Source organism: Hyperolius riggenbachi, chromosome 10 (genome assembly GCF_040937935.1).
Source record: "Hyperolius riggenbachi isolate aHypRig1 chromosome 10, aHypRig1.pri, whole genome shotgun sequence".
Classification (NCBI taxonomy): domain Eukaryota; kingdom Metazoa; phylum Chordata; class Amphibia; order Anura; family Hyperoliidae; genus Hyperolius; species Hyperolius riggenbachi.
Window position 1 is genome coordinate 105401318 of NC_090655.1, and position 17312 is coordinate 105418629.

General features: G+C 42.7%; 1 protein-coding gene across 1 annotated transcript in view; it reads right to left on the minus strand.

Annotated features, from left to right (window-relative positions):
• LOC137534094 (proton channel OTOP1-like) overlaps nucleotides 1-17312 on the minus strand; it is a 666091-nt gene that overhangs the window by 365508 nt on the left and 283271 nt on the right. The window contains exon 5 of the mRNA XM_068255447.1: nucleotides 10445-10559. The gene's annotated coding sequence lies outside the window, so the exon portion shown is untranslated. The remainder of the gene's footprint in view (nucleotides 1-10444; nucleotides 10560-17312) is intronic.

The following is a 17312-nucleotide window of genomic DNA, read 5'->3' on the forward strand; positions in this document are numbered from 1 at the left end:
CATGTATCGTGAAATCCTGAACGACAACCTCCTTCCCTCTGCCAGGAAACTGAAAATGGGTCGTGGATGGGTGTTCCAGCATGACAATGACCCAAAACATACAGTAAAGGCAACAAAGGAGTGGCTCAAGAAGAAGCACATTAAGGTCATGGAGTGGCCTAGTCAGTCTCCAGACCTTAATCCAATAGAAAACCTATGGAGGGAGCTCAAGCTCAGAGTTGCACAGAGACAGCCTCGAAACCTTAGGGATTTAGAGATGATCTGCAAAGAGGAGTGGACCAACATTCCTCCTAAAATGTGTGCAAACTTGGTCATCAATTACAAGAAACGTTTCACCTCTGTGCTTGCAAACAAGGGTTTTTCCACTAAGTATTAAGTCTTTTATTGTTAGAGGGTTCAAAAACTTATTTCACTCAATGAAATGCAAATCGGTTGCTATCTTTTACTTAAAGTTATTTTTTCGATTTTCCTTTTGATGTGCTATCTGCCACTGTTAAAATAAATCTACCATTGAAATGATACTGTTCTGAGACTTTTCATTTCTTTGTCATTGGACAAACTTACAAAATCAGTGAGGGGTCAAATAATTATTTCCTCCACTGTATATATATATATATATATATATATATATATATATATATATATATATATATATACACACACACATATATATATATACACACACACACGAGTAGTAATACAATATAACTTATTAGTCACTTAAAAGGTCATACGATAAAATCAAATGTGTTCCTTTTGCTGGCCAGTTAAAGTGGACCTGAACTCTTGCAAAGGACAGAAGGAAAACAGAGATAAATGCACCATGCATGTATTTAGAGAGTTTAGCCTGTCTAATTCCCCCTCACCTGTGACTAACCACCACCATAATTTGATCTCTCAGCTTTGTCAGCTCACACATCTTCACCTCATGACAGAACAGCTAATTTGTAAACACAGGATGTTAACAATAAGTCTGTTTCCATGAAAGCAAGAAGTAGACACACTGCAGATTTATTGTAGGATTTGTATCAGCTGTAACAAAGAAATGTTTTCCTTTAAAGATTTTTATGCTGTTGCGTATCTTTTAGAGCAGAGAGGAAGTTCTGAGTTCAGGTCCGCTTTAATGGTTTCGTATTTGCAGTGATGTGTGTACTGATACAGTGGTGCAGGATTCAGGGCTAGAGGCCAAATCAGAAACAGATTGGAAGGGAACAGACTATCACAGCTACTGCATGGTCAGAAATCAGCATCATCTGACCTGATACTAAGTAATCACCTGCAACCATTGCTCTGTGTACAAAATGTGCATCACTTGTATTAAATGTGAGGGAAGTTATAAACTCATGAGAACATCCTAAAAGGTAGTATGTTAATGCCCCCTGAATCTTAATATTTCAATTGCCAACCAAACACTAGACATGCACAAAACAGACTAAAGATGTTTATAAAGGTTACTGTCGCAGTTGGTGTCAGTAATCATATCAAACCTCTATTTTAGGATGAGACCCAATTGCCTCTAAGCATTCACTGCAAACTCCCAATTACAGACAATATTGACCATTTCAAGATACACTCCTGAGACAAAGGGGTATATTCACTAAATCCCAGTAAACTAAAAGCAAACTTGAACTGAAAGTAAATTAATTATATGTGTAGTACTAATAGTAAACAGAACATTAGTAAGGGCTTTTCCTTCCATTTACTTTTAACACTTGCTGTACAGGAAAACAAAGGTGCTATAGACAAATTCTTAGTAGGACTAGAATTATACAGTGCCTCTGGAAACTATTCACAGGGCATCACTTTTTCCACTTTTTATTATGTTACATTCTTATTCCAAAATGGATTAACTTTATTTTTTCTCAGACAAAAAACACAACACTCCATAATGAATACATTGAGATTTCTTGAGATTTTTGCAAATGTGGTACATCCAGTTCCCCTGATCATTCTTTGAGATGTTTCTTCAGCTCAGCTGAAGTCCACCTGTGGCAAATTCAGTCGATTGGACATGATTTGGAAGGGAAAACATCTGTCCTATAAAGGTCCCACAGTTGACAGTTCATGTCAGAGCACAAACCAAGCATAAAGTCAAAGGAATTGTCTGTAGATCTCTAAGACAAGATTGTCTTGAGGCACAAAGCAGAAGAAGTTCAAAACCACCAGGACTCTTCCTAGAGCTGGACAGCCATCTAAACTGAGCAATCAGAGGAAAAGGGGCCTTAGTCATGTAGGTGACCAAGAACCCAATGGTCACTCTTTCAGAGGTACTCTGTGGAGAGAGGAGAACCTTCCATAAGGACAACCATCTCTACCAGCAATCCATGAATCAGGCCTATTGTAATGATCGCTGCTGCAGCAGCTATTGCTGGAAGTAGTAGTGCTGTAGCTCAGGCAGTTCTGATCTATTTCCATGCAAGCTGCATAGCTTTGTCTGTCTTTCCCTGCTGTCAGCTTGTGACTGATTATCATTCACCTGTGTGGGAATCTGCATGTCTACTCCCATTGGATGACCTCAGGATAAAGATCTGCTTCCTGCAGGGTTTCCTTGGGTTTTCATAGCTTCAGTGTAAGCCAGTCTTGCTGTCGCTTCAGCCCCGATCGTGTTTCTTGTTCTATAGATACCTTGCTGGTTTTGCATCATATATTGGTTCATTGCCCATATATATGCATACCAGCACGTTAATATTATTTTCCTTGTATTTGTGTTACGTTGATACATCAGTGTCGCTGATGTATACGTACACGAACTGTTTATATCCTGTGTGCAGTTAGTCAGCTTTCCAGCACGTTTTGGTAGGTTGCGCGTACCGTGACCACCCGTGCTGAGGTAGTTACCCTGCTCCTGGTTACCGTTTGTGGATTGCGTTCATCTCTGCGAGGAGATAACGAATCCTTCTGAATCCTGTCCTGTTACCGTTTGTGGATTGCGTTCATCTCTGCGAAGAGATAACGAATCCTTCTGAATCCTGTTCTGTTACTGTTTGTGGATTGCGTTCATCTCTGCGAAGAGATAACGAATCCTTCTGAATCCTGTCCTGTTACCGTTTGTGGATTGCGTTCATCTCTGCGAAGAGATAGCGAATCCTTCTGAGTCCTGTCCCCTGTATTACTCCAGTCTTAGTCAGCGTTCCTGCTTATGTCATATATCGGTTCATTGCCGATATATACATATGTTAGTCAGACGTTACAAATAGTTTCATTGATAGCTGTAATTGTAATACGCTAGGAAAACATACTTATTGTATATTTATCTGTGTTACGTTCATCTATCTTAATCCTGCTATTTTCTGACTATCCTGTCCTGTCTTTGTGAGGCACGCCATCGCCGCATCGCATTGGCTGCCTCATTCCAGTCTGTCTGGTTTTGGACGCTTGCTGTCGCTAAGTAGCCGCTAGCTAGCAAGCGTTCATTCTGTCTACCTGTCCTGATCTCCTCAGTTCTGGTTTATGCGCTCAGCGCTACTTTGCGCTGAGACGTTATAACGAAAGCATTGTTTGTGGCTGTCAGATCTGCACCGGCTCTGTGCGCCACAATCTCCTATTGGAGTCAGTCCTCCCCTCCACTATACTAGGGATAGCCTGTTTCCTTGTGCTAGTGTGTGTACCTCCTCCACGCCAGCTCATGCGTTGCATGCTGACTGTGGAGAATACACCACCAAGCCTTACATTATGAAAACCCCATTACCAATCCCCATTGTGGGGGGGATTCCCAGAAAGTATGACACTGTTAATTATGGTTCCTGTTCCTTTAAGAAATTTGAAGAACTTAGCTCTGAAACAGAAAATGAGTTTTTCTCTGAATGTGCCAGGTTCCTGACCAATCCTGATCTCCAAGCGACTCCTGTTTCAACCTGGGCACTCCAACTAAGTTATATTTTGTTTAAAGGGGAATTATTCCAGTGGGCATTTGATGTTCTCAATCATTCCGATTTAAAAGATAGACCGCTGGAATTTCTAGCGTTTGTGATCCATAACTGGTTGCGCATAGATCCATTGCCTTTTCCTCTTAATGAACTCCTGGCAGCAGGCCAATCAGCTACTCCTTCAATTGCTTGCAAAAATGTTCAGCAAGCAGAAAGTGTTACTGATAATTTTCCTGCAGCCTTGAATAAATCACCAAAAACAGCAGGGTCTAAGGCCAAACGCAAACGTTCTAAGAAACGTGTCCGATCTGCAGAGTCGTTATCCTTAGCGACTGAGACCTATAATGAGATTCTGCCATTAACAGATAATGAAATGCAATTGTCTTTCAGGGGAGTTAAATGGACTTATGAAACTACTAATGAACTTTCCTCCCTGGCTAGGGAAAATAAAGATTTTTGTTTAAAAGAATTATCTGAGTATGATTATGAGGAGATATTACAGAGTATTGAACAAATCAACTTATTTGTAAAGCAAGGAAAGTTTGCATACACTACAGTTCAGCACTTGCTACAGGTATTGGAGATTCTTAGGAATAAGGAATCTGCCAATCACCTGCTAATTAACCCAATATATGTCCCTGCTACAATCATATCTGCAAACCATGATCTGCCTGTTAAGTATGCTTGGAATCCTCCATTTGAGAAAGGAGAGATGGAAGCTCTGGTCAATGAATGGAAGAATGATTCAAGTTCATTTTGTCAATTTTACAGTGCAAAAAGTGAATTGGTATTGAATGCATTCATTAAGTCTGCCTATAACCTAATAAAAACTGGTATGTGTGAGTATGACTTTGTGGCTCCATTGATTGATGTGTGGGAACTGATTTTGGATGATTTTTATGTGACTCCGAATTCGCAAATTTGGCGTTCTGACCCGCCTGCTTCAGCACCTTTGGCTGATTCAGCAGGTGATTCGGAGCTCTTTTTGTGTGAAATTGAAGTTCCTGCAATTCCACCCTGTACCATGGATAACTCAGTGTTACTTCCCAGTAAAACAGAAGCCACTGATACTTTCTTAACTTTGCCCTGCACAAATTTCTCAGCAGAGAATCCAGAGGTCCTGCTGACTTCTGAGTCCAGCCTAGCCAGTACTCATGAGTCTTTGTTCAGTGAAACAGACACCAGAAAAATCTTGCCTGTCTCTGCAAACACTTCTGCAGAAATTACCCGTGTTAATAAGGTTCAACTCCTGTCTGATCCAGCAGATGCCAATAGATGCACTACATCAGTTTCCGAGTCCCAGCAATCCTGTCCAGAAACCTCAGAACCCCAGCATCTGAATTTTCCAATTTTACAATTGAATGGTGATTCAGATGCGCAAACATTGTGTCTTGATCTTCCTGTTTCTACACCTCGCTCTAGTTTCGTGAATAGCTCAGAGCATCTGCTCTGTGAACCTGAAATCGCAGAATTATTACCTTGTTCAGAAAATGTTCCAATAAATTTGCCCTGTACCATGAATTGTGCAGTAGATCTCTCCAATGAAACTCAGGTCACAGAATCATTATGCTGTCCAGCAGGTGCTTCCATGGTTTTGCCCTGCAATATGGACTGTTCAGTGATCCTGTCCAGTGAAGCTGTGGTCGCAGAGTCTTATGCTTCACCCAGTACTTTGGATATTTCAAACCCTCTAGCAGGGGAGTCTGAGGTACTGCTTACCTCAGTTGGTGTTGCAGTAATATTCACTTGTCTAGCAGCTGTTTTGGAATTACAGTCTGCTCTAATAAAACTTGATGAATTTCTGCCCAGCAAAGCAGAAGCCATTGAAATATTGTCCTCGTCAGCAAGTGTGTTAGATACCTTGCCCTGTTCACAGTCTGATTTAACCAATGTTGTTGAGTCCCTCTCCAGTGTTGTAACAGCCGAGGAACTCCAGCCCTGTCCTCTGAATGTTTCAGAAGTCTTGCCCTGTAACATGGATCATTCTGATTCTCTGGTCAAAATAATTGAAATCTCAGAATTTCAGTCCGGTCTGATGAGTGTTCCTGAAACCCAGCCCTGTATCCTGAAAGATTCTGGTTCTCTGGCCGCTGTGGCAGAGGTTCCAGAGTCCCCTTCCTGTCCAGGGAATTCCTCAGTTTTGCCTAGTCCAGTGGGGGCTGCTGCAATACTGACTTGTTCTGTAGCGTCTCATGAGCTCCAATCCAGTGTATTAAATGAGTCTCTGTCCAGTCCAGAGGTAGTTGTGGAGTCCCTATCTGGTTCAGTGCATACATCAGAAGATTTGTCCTCTCTTGTTAGTGCCCCTGAATCTGATTTGTTACTGACTTTGCTGGAATCAGCGACATCTAAGTCCGATCCAGCATTCTCGTGTAAAAGTCCAGTAGTTGCGAAGTTTAGTCATGATGATTTTTTTTTGGCCAGTCCTGGTTTTGGTCCTGTCTTGGCTGACCCTGAGGCTCACAGTTCCTTGACATGCCCAGAGGTTTCTCTTGTGCCGGTGTGCCCAGATGTTCTTTGTGTGCCAGAATGCCCAAGTGTGTCTAAGGTGTTAGCGTGCTCTGATGCTTCCTTAGTGGGAACACGTTCTGATGTTGCCAGTCTGCCTGCATGCCCAGAGATGGTTCTGGTCCCTGAAAGCCCTGATATTGATGTTTGTCCTTGTGGCCCTGACTCGGGAATTGCCCTAGGTTCCATAGGGGTTCTTGATAGTTCTCCATGTGAGCCTAAGGGGCATTCTGACCTATGGGGATCTCTTTGGAGCTTCAAGGTGTTCTGGGAGGTCTCTGAGAAAACTTGTCCTGGTGCCTTGGACTGGTTCAACAGTGGGTTTTGTGTTGGTAAAGACAGTACCGGTGGGCATTGCAAAGGCTTTGGCGTTTCTGAACGGTTCCTGGAAGGCGGTGGGTATCGCTCAGGGAATTTCGGAGGGCTTTCTTCTGGAAATCATGGTTCTGATGGGTGTCACACTGGGGCTTGTAGTACTGATGGGCATGGTTCTGTAGGTTCTGGTTCTGATGGGTCCAGTCTTGTGGGGACTGATTCTGGAATTCGGTCTTGCCGGGCTGTCCCGGTCATCATGAATTATCAGTCAGACTGTTTTGTTGGGAATTTCAGTTTTGAAAAGCGTCTGGAATCCGCTTTTAAAGGCGGGGGTACTGTAATGATCGCTGCTGCAGCAGCTATTGCTGGAAGTAGTAGTGCTGCAGCTCAGGCAGTTCTGATCTATTTCCATGCAAGCTGCATAGCTTTGTCTGTCTTTCCCTGCTGTCAGCTTGTGACTGATTATCATTCACCTGTGTGGGAATCTGCATGTCTGCTCCCATTGGATGACCTCAGTATAAAGATCTGCTTCCTGCAGGGTTTCCTTGGGTTTTCATAGCTTCAGTGTAAGCCAGTCTTGCTGTCGCTTCAGCCCCGATCGTGTTTCTTGTTCTATAGATACCTTGCTGGTTTTGCATCATATATTGGTTCATTGCCCATATATATGCATACCAGCACGTTAATATTTTCCTTGTATTTGTGTTACGTTGATACATCAGTGTCGCTGATGTATACGTACACGAACTGTTTATATCCTGTGTGCAGTTAGTCAGCTTTCCAGCACGTTTTGGTAGGTTGCGCGTACCGTGACCACCCGTGCTGAGGTAGTTACCCTGCTCCTGGTTACCGTTTGTGGATTGCGTTCATCTCTGCGAGGAGATAACGAATCCTTCTGAATCCTGTCCTGTTACCGTTTGTGGATTGCGTTCATCTCTGCGAAGAGATAACGAATCCTTCTGAATCCTGTTCTGTTACTGTTTGTGGATTGCGTTCATCTCTGCGAAGAGATAACGAATCCTTCTGAATCCTGTCCTGTTACCGTTTGTGGATTGCGTTCATCTCTGCGAAGAGATAGCGAATCCTTCTGAGTCCTGTCCCCTGTATTACTCCAGTCTTAGTCAGCGTTCCTGCTTATGTCATATATCGGTTCATTGCCGATATATACATATGTTAGTCAGACGTTACAAATAGTTTCATTGATAGCTGTAATTGTAATACGCTAGGAAAACATACTTATTGTATATTTATCTGTGTTACGTTCATCTATCTTAATCCTGCTATTTTCTGACTATCCTGTCCTGTCTTTGTGAGGCACGCCATCGCCGCATCGCATTGGCTGCCTCATTCCAGTCTGTCTGGTTTTGGACGCTTGCTGTCGCTAAGTAGCCGCTAGCTAGCAAGCGTTCATTCTGTCTACCTGTCCTGATCTCCTCAGTTCTGGTTTATGCGCTCAGCGCTACTTTGCACTGAGACGTTATAACGAAAGCATTGTTTGTGGCTGTCAGATCTGCACCGGCTCTGTGCGCCACAATCTCCTATTGGAGTCAGTCCTCCCCTCCACTATACTAGGGATAGCCTGTTTCCTTGTGCTAGTGTGTGTACCTCCTCCACGCCAGCTCATGCGTTGCATGCTGACTGTGGAGAATACACCACCAAGCCTTACACCTATATGGTTGAGTGGCCAGACGGAAACCACTGCTTAGTAAAATGCACATGGCATCCTGCCAGGAGTTTGCCAAAAGGCACCCACTCGATGGATTCTCAGACCATGAGAGACCAAATTTCTCTGGTCTGATGAGACAAAGATTGAACCCTTTGGTGTGAATGCTAGGCGTCATGTTTGAATAAAACCAGGCACCGCTCATTACCAGGCCAATACCATCTCTACAGTGAAACACAGTGGTGGTAGCGACATGCTGTGGATATGTACCTACTGCTCACCTATAAAACACGCATTGTAAAGAACAACCCTAGTCTGTCAAACAAGCAAAGAAATGAAAATTGAGAAGGGAAACAATCTAAGGCATTTACAATGTGTAGAACATGTAATCTCGCTGAAGAAAGTAATTGGTCAAGCAACATTCAATTAAAAAATGTCTTGCACAGCACTAAATACATGTTATGTATGTATTTAATAAATGGTAGCTGAGTGTATTAAACGTAATTAATCAATGGACTTCTCCTTATAACCATTAAAGAATATAAAAAAAAAAAGTCATGTTGCTGTTTGCGTAGCATTTTTTGTTTTGTATTGCAGTAATATTTACATTTCTGAATGAATAAAAATGTGTGAAATAATCAGTGTCCCTCTGTAACTTTCCTACGTACCACCATGGTCCTTTTTGTCAGTGTATAGTTCCCCCGGTCCATGTTTCCGGACTTCTCACTGTCATGCCTGTCTAAATGCCAAGTGCTGCTACAACCCAGTGCAAAGTCCTGATGAAGAGATGAATGAAAGTGAGGCTGTCACATTGCTGGCTGAGTCCCCTTTACAAGACATGTGCAATTGGGAAAAGTTCCGAGCTGGCAGTAAAGCTGCATGAGAATGCATGAGAAAGCTGGATCACTACCACAAAACATGATATTGGGTAATATTTGGAAGCTTGTCTCTTGTCATTACACCACACTAAAATTCATTTTACAAATACACAATCTAATTTTTCAGACTTTTAAGGTTCTTGCAGGCTAAAGACTATTGGGGAATTACCAGGCCAATACCATCTCTACAGTGAAACACAGTGGTGGTAGCGACATGCTGTGGATATGTACCTACTGCTCACCTATAAAACACGCATTGTAAAGAACAACCCTAGTCTGTCAAACAAGCAAAGAAATGAAAATTGAGAAGGGAAACAATCTAAGGCATTTACAATGTGTAGAACATGTAATCTCGCTGAAGAAAGTAATTGGTCAAGCAACATTCAATTAAAAAATGTCTTGCACAGCACTAAATACATGTTATGTATGTATTTAATAAATGGTAGCTGAGTGTATTAAACGTAATTAATCAATGGACTTCTCCTTATAACCATTAAAGAATATAAAAAAAAAAAGTCATGTTGCTGTTTGCGTAGCATTTTTTGTTTTGTATTGCAGTAATATTTACATTTCTGAATGAATAAAAATGTGTGAAATAATCAGTGTCCCTCTGTAACTTTCCTACGTGCCACCATGGTCCTTTTTGTCAGTGTATAGTTCCCCCGGTCCATGTTTCCGGACTTCTCACTGTCATGCCTGTCTAAATGCCAAGTGCTGCTACAACCCAGTGCAAAGTCCTGATGAAGAGATGAATGAAAGTGAGGCTGTCACATTGCTGGCTGAGTCCCCTTTACAAGACATGTGCAATTGGGAAAAGTTCCGAGCTGGCAGTAAAGCTGCATGAGAATGCATGAGAAAGCTGGATCACTACCACAAAACATGATATTGGGTAATATTTGGAAGCTTGTCTCTTGTCATTACACCACACTAAAATTCATTTTACAAATACACAATCTAATTTTTCAGACTTTTAAGGTTCTTGCAGGCTAAAGACTATTGGGGAATATATGGTTGAACTCGATGGACGAATGTCTTTTTTCAACCCAAATAACTATGTAACTATGTATGTGACTTGTAAACCCTGAAAATGGCTGCTTTTCTTATTTTTGGCAGCTCTTTTTCCAGAATAATATTAAGGATAAGGGTAATTCCATAAGATCTATATTGCAACATAAAATTCCTTTCCCCCTAAGGAAAAAAAAATCCTTGGATTGTACCTGTCAGGTGGCGATTCATCCTAGCACACTTTGGGCCCAATCCAATTCACTTTTTCTACTAAGTTTTCTCCTAGGAGATAATTTTTCATCTTGTGTTTAAAATAATTTGTGCACTCTGCAATTGAGAAAGTACCAAAAATAGGTGAAAAAGTACTGTCAAAATTAATTATTCTGAGTATTTTCTTGCTTGCTGATGGATTAAAAGGCATTTTATATACAGTATAATGTGAAAATATAATCTACGGGAAAACAATTAATTGGATTGGGCTCTAAGTTTTCCATTTTTGGCTGTTGTCATGTTTGCGGATAAGAGCCACACTTTATATGGGGGAACTACACAGGGCCGGCTCTAGACTTTTTGCCGCCTGAGGCAAGTTTTGAAAAAATTGCCACCGCCGCCCGCCCCCCCCCCCAATACAGTGGGCGGCGTTGCAGGAAGTGACGTCAGTGGAGCGCACGTTGGAACGAGGAAGGTGAGTGATCCCCCGCCCGTGCCTCTTACTGTCTGTCGGCTGCTTATACTACATTTAAAGCTGGAGGGGAGCGCAGATCGGGGGACCCAGGCGAGGGAGGGGGGGTCCGACCCCCCTCCCCACCGCTAGGCCCAATACCCCCGTCCTGCCAGCTACCCCTCCAGCTCGGCGGCCGGCACCCCCGCACCCACGGACGGGCGGTTGCCGCCCCTAGAACTTTGCCGCCTGAGGCAAAAGTTTCACCCCGCCTCATGAGCGGGCCGGCCCTGGAACTACAGTATATTAACAACTGCTCAAAGGGCTTGATTCACTAAACCGTGATAACTGATTTCACGGCCGCACTAGCGTTTTGCGCGCATTATAAAGCGCATAATTTTTTCACACGCAAATGCGTTTGTGCATAAAAATTTGCAATTGCGTGCGAAAAACATTACGCATGTTATAACGCACGCAAAACGCTAGCAAGGCTGTCATATCAGTTGTCACGGTTTAGTGAATCAAGCTCAAAGTGTGCAGTAAAAATCCAGTGGTAAGCAAAATAAGCAGCTTGTAACTTTCTAAGAACTGACTAAAGATGCCATTTCTTTATCTAAGAGATAAGGTGCCACTAAAATTAATTAAAGAATATAAATTCTGAAGGCACCGTTTCCATAGAAATGGCTCAGATAAATAAACAGAGCCAGAAAGCACTAAACCTAGTGGTAGTTACCTCAAAGCACTGTAAATCCATCATGCGGTACAGTCTGTTTAATTTATGTTGCCCATAGTGGACTGTGGTTCTTACTTTCAAAGTTATTCTGTTTTTTTTATTTTAAAAAGTAGGAAAAAAAATTGCATCAAGCTCACTGACATCTGTCTGCCACTCACTTATTCTTCCTTTCTGTGCTAGCCTCCAAGCTACTGCTTCTGCATATCCCTTTTGCTATTATTTCACAGTTTTAAACTGAATCATGAGAAATAGGGTGAGGTGCAGAGCTGGAGTATGAGATGCAAATAAATCATTTTAGCCCTTAACCTCCTTGCCGGTTATCCCGAGCTCAGCTCGGGGTAACCTGCGTAGGAGGATTTCTCAGGCCCCGCTGGGCCGATTTAAAATGTTTTTTTTCCCTACACGCAGCTAGCACTTTGCTAGCTGCGTGTGGTACACGATGGCCGCCGCTACCAGCCGATTCGCCGCTACCCGCCACGCCGCCCCCCCCCCAAGACCCCTGCACAGTCTGGCCAATCAGTGCCAGGCAGCGCTGAGGGGTAGATCGGGATTCCCTCTGACGTCCCGACGCCCATGACGTCGGTGACGTCATACCGCACCGTCACCATGGCGACCGGGGAAGCCCAGCAGGAAATCCCATTCTGTACGGGATTTCCTGCTTACTCTGATCGCCGGAGGCGATCGGAGTGGGTGGGGGGATGCCGCTGCCTAGCGGCTATCATGTAGCGAGCCCTGGGCTCGCTACAGGATTTAAAAAAAAAAAAATAAAAAAAAAAGTGCTCTGCTGCCCCCTTGCAGCGGGAATTGGACCAGCAAGGGGGTTGATATCAATCAAAAGATGTAATTTATAGATCCTTCCAGTTCCATTCCACTACAATTTATGATCGTTTTGTCTAATTGATTGTGCTAGTTTTGTGGAACTGATTCATGACATTTTTGTTGACCATTCAAAAGTATGCAGAAAGTCTCACGGACTTGGCAATAATGATTCTCGCTCATCCCTTCCCACACTACTTTCAGTGCAGTCATTCTCACAGGTACAGGCAGGACTGCACTATAGTACTTTGCATGACATACTTTGTGGATCATACACCGAGCTGAGACAAGGTCCCCCAGCACCCAATGCTGAGACACCGAAGTGCGCCCCTCCATCCCTCCCAACCCAGCCATCACACACTGATTGCTATTAGACTAAGAGGGGCCCATACCCCCAACACCTTAATCTCTAGTTATCTGGCTTGCAGTCACTGCCATGTATCGCCGTTTTTTATTTTTCTCTGTTTCAAACACAATAGGGGAATAACAGCTGAGTGAGTGCCTTCCACCCCTACACTACGCCCTCAGGCTGGATCCTCTCTCGCCTCTGCCTTGGCCCGGCCCTGATCATACAGCCATACAGGTAAAGAGCAGGCTATAATGGACTGCATAAGCATGTCCACCTACCATTTTTTATCAATGTCAGTAGTAGATAAGGTGTGAAAAGCTTTAAACTTTAATATTCTCTTAGTAGATTTGTGGAAAGCATTCCAGAGTTCTAAACATTTGCAGAATTTCTTGCATACTGAACAGCATACATTATTATTGATTTATACAGCGCCATAACCAGGCATTGATCAACAATCAATTCACAGCAAAATATGTAGGGGTAATCTCTAACCTTGAATTTTGCAAAGTCCTCTTATCTTTTGGACCGTCACCTTTACAAACCATAAATGACAACAAAAAGGATACTCACTAGACATTGTATTTCTATGGAACAAACTATGAGTCCTGACGTATAGAGAGATACAAGACACAGAACATTTATATGGTGTTTTTTCTCCTGGTGGACTCCAAGCGCTTCAGGGCTGCAGCCGCTAGGGCGCGCTCCACAGCTGACCAGCATCATTAGGGAGCCTTGCCCAAAGACTCCTTACTGTTTTACATACTGGCTTGAGCCAGGATTCAAACGCTGGTCAAAGGCTCAAATCCCACATCAAAGGCAACAGCCTTACCGGAACGCTATCCAGCTTGAGTCAAGCAAAAAGGAAATTTGGGAGTACCAGGCGCCGCCATAATCCATAATTTGAATTAAAGCTCTAGCAAGGCTCAGGCATTCATTTTTGGCGCCATCAAGTGACTGTGCCAAAATTATGATAAAAGCTGCATAATTTGTCCACCAGCAATAGCTGGCAGCCGAATTGCGTCTTACCCCACAGTTAACGGCGGCCTGAGAAACAACAATGGCAAACAAAAGAAGCCAATGTCCTTCATAAAAAAAATTAAAATGAATACCCTTTATACTTTATATCAGTTAATAAAAAAGTACATAAACCCAAAAAAAACCTCCAAACAAATAAAATCAAATCTATATCTGCTCACCCATTGCCTTTCAAAACCGCATTCTTTGCAATTGATTTATTGCATTATTTTTTAAACTCTCCTTGCTCTACAGTAGTTTTTTTACAAGTGCCAAAACCCTTTGCACAGCACTTTGTGTGATCATGTACATAATATACACAACGCATATAGAATTTCATTATAGCTGCAATATGAGAACTACATAGTGGTACATAAACTGTGTCTGTTTATTTTTCTGTTTTACAAAGTAACCCTCCAGCTCCTCTGCAGACCAAATGTTTAATAAATGAATACCTCACAGAGAGAATGATGTACAGGCAATTGTGCTCTCAGATGTGTAAATATAAATACAATGTAAACATTTGAACTGAAAGCATTTTTGGAAAACATGTTTGGCAATGCATACATCGGAGTATCCAGATAATGTCTGAGAGCCAAATGGAAACCCATTTGTAACATTCTTACCTTCCAGCGGCAGGTCTCGCGGCGTCTCCGGCGTGGTTCGGACGAGCGGCGGGACTTCGCTGCCGACATCCTCTGGTGGCATATCGGCTTCCTTCCGGCGGTGAGTTACAGCGTGCGCGGTGCGAACAAACGTGCGCGCAATAAGCCTTATAGGCTTAGGAGGAGGATCTAGCTGAAGTCAGCAGTGATGTCACTGATGTGACATCACTATGGGAGTGGTTTCAGGGGAATTGCAGTCTGTATTTAAGGCCAGAGCATTCAGTCGCTCACTGGTCTTGATACTAATCAGTTCGTTGGTTTCAGGTCCAGCTAGAAAGCCACTATATTGATATATTGTGTAGACGCACAGTATATATGTACTCCAGTTAGTCAGTCTTTATTATTTTCGTATATATTCTCGTAATACTATTATTGTAATATCTCATTGTATATTACCTGTGTACCGACTTTTGCCTGCCTCTTGACCTCACTCCTGTCTAGTCCTTCTGTACCGCTGCCATCTGATACTCGTTACCGACTTGGCCTATCCCTGACTACCTTATTGCCTAATCCTTACAATACGACTAACATCTGACTTATGTATATGACTCTGCTCGATTATTGACTACGATTTAGTCTAGTTACTCTGTACCTCGATATCTCTGACTCTATATTTGACTAAGGACCGGTCCGGACCTTACATATCTATTGTTTGTATATTTGTACGTTAAACATCTGTGTGTCAGTTGCCTCACGTTACACTATCTCATCACGCACCAGCGTGACATTATCAAGGCCCACTAATAAAAATGGACGAGCTGCAAGGGCAGATTGTCTCATTAGCAGGAGCCGTTAATCAACTCACTGAGCAGGTGGCAACGCAGCAAACTCAGTTGACCCAGTTAACCAACTCCGTTGCTCAGTGTCTCCGTCAATGCGAATAATTCGCAGCCGGCTCCCATTGCTCCTATCATACCCGTTACTGAACCTAAAATGCCGTTACCAGAAAAATTCTCAGGCCTACTTTCAGATTTTAGCAACTTTCAAAATTGTTGTATGTCCTATTTTGAGATACGGGCTAGATCATCTGGGACTGAATCCCAGAAAATTACTCTTGTAAAAACTTTGTTACAGGGTAACTCTCAGACCTGGGCTTATGGCCTAGAACCAGGTCATGAAGAATTATCTTGTGTTGATAACTTTTTGAAGGCCATGGCCACAATATACGCAGACCCTGATATTACAGCCACAGCCACTCGCAAATTAAGAGATCTCCGGCAAGGCCGACATACTGTGGAGGAGTATGCGGCAGAGTTCAGGAGGTGGTTGTTTCTGTAAATTGGGGTGGTACAGCACTTATGGATCAATTTATATTTGGCTTGTCGGATTTCATAAATGGCATGTTAGTGAGTCATCCGGAACCAAAAACATTAGAGGATGCTATATCCTTAGCCATAAGAGTCGACAGACGTTTGAGATACAGACGACAGGGAAAGACTCATACTACTGTGACCACCGCCACTAAACAGACTAGTGCTTCCTCTGTAGTGACTGAAGAACCTATGCAGATAGGATATTCCAAACTTTCTCCTGCAGAGAAACTTAGAAGGAAGAATGAGGGTCTACGTATGTATTGTGGGGAAAAGGGGCATTTTGTTCAGACTTGTTCTGCAAAGAGAGAGGCTTCCGGAAAACTCCAGCACCTAAGTGAAGAAAGGGGACTTCACTTGGGTGGTCAGTCTTCTCCCCTTAAAAGTAAAAAATTTACTGTTACCTGCCACCATAACGTGGAACAATAGGTCTCTACAATGTCAGGATTTTGTAGATTCCGAAACTGCAGGCAACTTCATTGATTCTGTTTTCTTATTCTTATTCTTTGTTTTAAGAATGCCCTCCATTGCCTTGGTTCTGGGTTTACCCTGGCTTCAGCTTCACAACCCTGGGATTGTTTGGGATTCTGGTCAACTCACCTTGTGGTCATCTCACTGTCAGGAGAATTGTCTCGAGAGAATATCATACTATTCTCTAGTCTAGAAGTAAAATGTAACGAGGTCTCATCACCATATACTGCTTTTTCTGATGTTTTTTCTGCAGAATCTGCAGATAAGTTACCTCCACACAGGCCATATGACTGTCCGGTAGAATTGTTGCCTGGTACTATGCCCCCCAGAGGTCATTTATACAATCTAACTGGTCCCGAGAAACTGACCATGAAAGAATATATTAAGGAAAATTTGGATTAAGGCTTTATCCAACCCTCTACATCTCCTGCTGTGGCAGGCTTCTTTTTTGTAGAAATAAAGGACGGGGGCCTCCGTATCTGTATTGATTACTGGGGTCTTAACAAAATTACGGTAAAAATCGCTACCCCTTGCCTTTGATTGATGACCTCTTTTCTCAAGTCTCGGGGGCTAGGTTTTTTTCTAAGCTAGACTTACGGGGGGCCTACAATTTAATACGTATTCGTCAGGGAGATGAATGGAAGACGGCCTTTAATATACAAGATCGGCATTACGAATACCTTGTTATCCCCTTCGGGCTGTGTAATGCCCCGGCCGTCTTCCAGGATTTTGTAAATGATGTTTTCCGAGATGTCTTAGGTAAATTTGTTGTCATTTACGTTTATGAAATCCTTGTTTATTCTGGCTCATTACTAGAACATCGTGAACACGTGAAATACGTGTTACAAAAATTGAGAGAGAATTCTCTATTTGCGAAATTAGAGAAATGTTTATTCGAGGTGACGCAGGTACCGTTCCTCGGCTACATAATTTCTGACTCAGGCCTCTCTATGGATCCTAAAAAAATGTCTGCAGTACTTGAGTGGCCTCAGCCTAAGGGGTTAAAAGCTATTCAGAGATTTTTGGGCTTTGCTAACTACTATCGCAAGTTCATAAAATTT